Genomic DNA, 4,248 nt, shown 5'->3' on the forward strand with positions numbered 1-4,248 from the left:
CTTTTGTTATTAAGGTGTTCCTTAAAGAACTGATATTTCAACTGGGTTACAGGCTTGCAGAGCCAGAGGCTACTACAGTTGTAGATAGACTGGGGTAAGTTTTTCTTTCTGGCCAAGGAATCTTATTGGGCTTTGTTTGTGGCTAACTCAGTTCTAGTTGGGAACTTCAATCCGGCAAGGTTTATAGATGGCTGTACCACGCCAAAGAAGAAAGTTTCATAGAACCAACCTGGGAGGGCTTAGAATAGCGAAAAATGTCCTCCCCACACTTTCAGCAGCAGTCTCTCAGCTTTTTCTTGGAGTAGAACTTCCTCTGTAGGAAGTCATGGAGTACAGTAGGGATGTCGCATGTCACACTGGACCTTAGGATGACCAGGGGACCCCCAAGGTAGATCAGGGACATCTTTTGGCTGTGAGTGTCCCATCCATCCTTGACAGAGGCCCACAGGCTAGGCATGGTCTGCCAGCCAGTATGGGACTGCTAGTGGCCACCAGCGGGATCAGAGGATACAGACTAGACAAGTGATTGTTCCATTGATGCTACCTGACACCAAAGCAGGAACCCAATGGGGCAGGCCTTGTGCTTTCTGGCCTTCCTGGATGAGATCCTGCAAGGAAAAGTACAGAGCACTTCCCAGGCTGTTCTTGGCAAGCTCCAGCCAGAAACTCCGAATTGTAGGCCCTGGACAGCTGCCCCCAAAGCCCATAAGACTGGGATTATTTAAGGAGACTGAAGGAGCTTGGAAAGCAGGCTTGCTTGCGCCCATTCTAGAGCACATTCTGCACCCTTTCAAAGGGGCTGAGCACCACAGTCTCCACCCCACCAAATATGGTCCCACTGTCCAGCAGTGTCTCAGGGAGTATGATCCGATAGGCCGAGAGCAAGCTCAGCAAGCTCAGGCTCTCATACTCCCCAAGCTTGGAGTCTCCTGTGATGTGCGGGAGAGAAGAGGCCAGTAGATTCTCCCGTAGGTGTACTAAGGGTCTTCATGCCAAAGCTAACTTACAGCCTCACCACTGACAAACACAACCTTATAAATAGGACAAATCAGAAATGTTGACATAAAGTTGGAAACAGCCCGAGGCCTTAGACTTTAGAGGGCCAACCGGACTTTCCCGGAGTCTCTTCTCCCGTCCTTGGCTGGAGCCCCTTCCCAGAGATACTCCCTCTTCTCCCCACAGTGCAGACTGCTGGGACCCAAGGGAAGAAACTCCCCAGCATCTGCTTCTGGGGCGGTGGCCAGAGGCACCTGCCCTGGGGCCTGCAAACGCAGAGGTGGCGACTGGAACATCCGCTGCTCTTCGCAGGGACAGTCGTGGGAGAGAACACTCAGCAGTTTGTATTTCTGCTTCACATTCTGCTGTGCTTTATCCTCAGACCGAAAGAAAAGAAAAACGCTCCTTACTCTTGCCATGTCCTGTGTGATCTGTCTCGCGTCGTCCCACCGTCTCCTCTCTAGTCACCATTTGCCTTCCTTGCTGTGCCTTAGCTTCACGGACCCTTTTTCATAAATATTTCAAGTTTGTTTCTGTTGTTTTGAAATGCACATCCTAAGTAGTTAGAGAGAAACAGTGATGTTGCCAGCAGGCCCACTCACGGTAACCTCCTATATGTCAGGGTAGAACCGCATCCCTTATAATATCTTCTGATGTTGGTAATCTGAAGAACAAAGATCACCAGGCCTTTATTCTAGGGCAACGCTGGTAGATTCAAGTCAACAACGACCCACCAACCTTCTAGTTAACAGCAAAGCACAAGCTACTGTGCCACCGAGGCACCTCTTCATGATGACAGTGTCCTTTATAGGGTGACTCATCACAGAGTTCATTGTCTCATGGGTTCATTTTCACTGCTGTTGAAAATCGAAGTGTCTGATGGTTCATACCTTTTTAAAGAAGTGTATACAGCAAATTAGGAGACACATTGTGTATGGCTTGCCAGTACTATGAAATGAAATACTAGTAGCTCAAAAGTCCTCCCCCCGCCCTGGAAACAAACACTGCCAATACCATGAATTAACTTGCCTTACTTGCTTATTTGAGCAACTTACAAATGACATCATAGGATATAGTATTTCGGTCTGGTTCTTTAATATTTAATCAGTGAGATTCACCCATGTTTTGTTTGTATCCATAGGTAATATTTTTCTATTTTATGTTGAGTGTATGTTGTTAGATGCCAAAGGGTGGGCAGCTATTCATAATGATCCTAAGTGTGGAAGAGCAAACGACGGCTGGGTCATCCACCATCCTCACAACTACTCGAGCCCATTATTGCAACCACCCTGTCCATCCCTCTCCTTTCGGACCTTCCTCTTTTTCTCTGCCTTTCTACTTCACCGTGGATGATAGCCTTTCCAGAGCCTTGTCTTTCTTGACATGGACAAAGTACACAAGGACCAATCTCACCATCTTTGTTTCTCAGAAGTGTGCCAGCTGTTCTTTGTTGGATCTTTATATGGTCTAAGGTTCTGTTTGCACAAGTGCTTCTTGATCCACGTAAAAAGCTCTGCATGGACATAATGAAGTATTTTGAAGTTCTCATTCCTCTCAAGGTTCTCTATAGTTTGTAATCGTTCATACATTGTTATCGTTCATATCGTTCATACGGCCTTTGTAGGATCCATAAAAAACAAGTAAATATCTTTCTGGTATTTTCTGTTTAGTTAAGATCCATCTAAAGTCAACAGTGATAACCTTTTTCCACATCCTCTTTTGAGTCTACTGTTCCCCATCAATATACTTCTACAACATTATTGGATGAGCTTCAACAAAATTTTACATTCATGGGATAAGAATGATATTGCACTATAATTTGATCATTCAGTTGAATCTTTTTTTGGAATGCATACAATTATGGATCTCTTCCAGTCAGTTGGCAAAATACCTGTCTACCTGATTCCCTGGCAGAGATAAGTGAGTGCTTTCGTGGCTCCCTGCGGTTGTGTAAACAATTCTGAAGCCTCGGTTTTGACTAATGTTTTCAGTGTAGCTTGAACTTCTTCCTGCAGCACCATTGACTCTTGCTCACATGTTATCTTATTCACTGATGTTTGCAACTGTCCCTTCTCATTTCAATGGAAGGTCCCAAAAGCTTTACTTCCTCCCCCCCCCAGAGTTTACCCCAGGTACATCATATGGCTGACTATAGTTTTAGAAGGCAGTCATATATTGACTACTTTCCAATGTGAGATGCCCATCTTCTCGCACTGTGTTCTACTGCTATAATTAGGTTGTCAGTATGTGGCGGTGTTTCAATGCTAGCCATAAAAATTTCAGTGGCTATCTCCCCAGAAGTGGACAGCTTATTTCTTCTTCATCGTCACTTCTTATCTGGAAGCTCCCCTGAAGCCTGTTCACTTTACGTGACTCTGCTGGTATTTAGAATATCAGTGACATAGCTTCCAACGTCACAGCAACGCACAAGCCACCACATTAAGACACACTGACACTGATAAATATGGGGCTGTGTTGAGTGTTTATGCCTCACTCTATCCATTCTCCAGTGCATAGACATTTCAGTCCAGTCACTTCAAGCTTGAAACTATTTCAGATAGTGTTGCTTTGAATATTTTTGTACATATTTTTGAATTTGCATATATTTTGTTGGTATATAACTTGGAGTGAAAGTGCTGGTCAGTATAGATGTAATATTGATAGGCCAAATGGTTTTCCAGAATGGCTGTGCTCATCATTTTTTTCCCATAAACTTTTTGTGAACTTTTTGCCAACCTTTGAAAACCTTTTAAATGATATTAGGGAATTATTGTTAATTTTGTTAGATGTGAAAATGACATTATGCTTACAGATTTTTATATGCTGCTATTTATCAATTCCTTGGTGACAGTCAAGATGTAATTATTTTCATTTTATTTGGAAACTTATTTTGAACACACCATTCTTTCAAAACTGTTGGTTATTAATTCTTTCAGCTTCTTGAATCACTATGAAAATATATAGAAATCTCTGGGCCTATAGTTCTCTAAGCTACAGCAAGGTAATGGCACAGATCTGCAGATACAAATTTTTCATTGGAGGTCATATTGTCCAAAAGGACCTTGGAGTCTGAGCATGAGTAGGTTCAGTAGGTTCCAGATAAATCAGCTATGATTTTGCTGAAGCATGTGAATATTAGCAGAAAGGTGGGTAGTTCAAATCTACCCAAAGGTGGCTCAAACGTAGTGCCTAAAACATCACCTCTTTAAAAGCCTTACGGACCAATTCTAACCTGCTTCTCTCTGTTCTAAA

The 4,248-nt window shown here is 43.3% G+C and overlaps 1 pseudogene; it reads right to left on the reverse strand.

Annotated features, from left to right (window-relative positions):
- Positions 1-271: 271 nt before the first annotated feature.
- Positions 272-2,585, reverse strand: LOC142448606 (solute carrier family 25 member 53-like; annotated as a pseudogene).
- Positions 2,586-4,248: the final 1,663 nt, after the last annotated feature.

This window comes from Tenrec ecaudatus, chromosome 5 (assembly GCF_050624435.1).
Source record: "Tenrec ecaudatus isolate mTenEca1 chromosome 5, mTenEca1.hap1, whole genome shotgun sequence".
Lineage (NCBI taxonomy): Eukaryota > Metazoa > Chordata > Mammalia > Afrosoricida > Tenrecidae > Tenrec > Tenrec ecaudatus.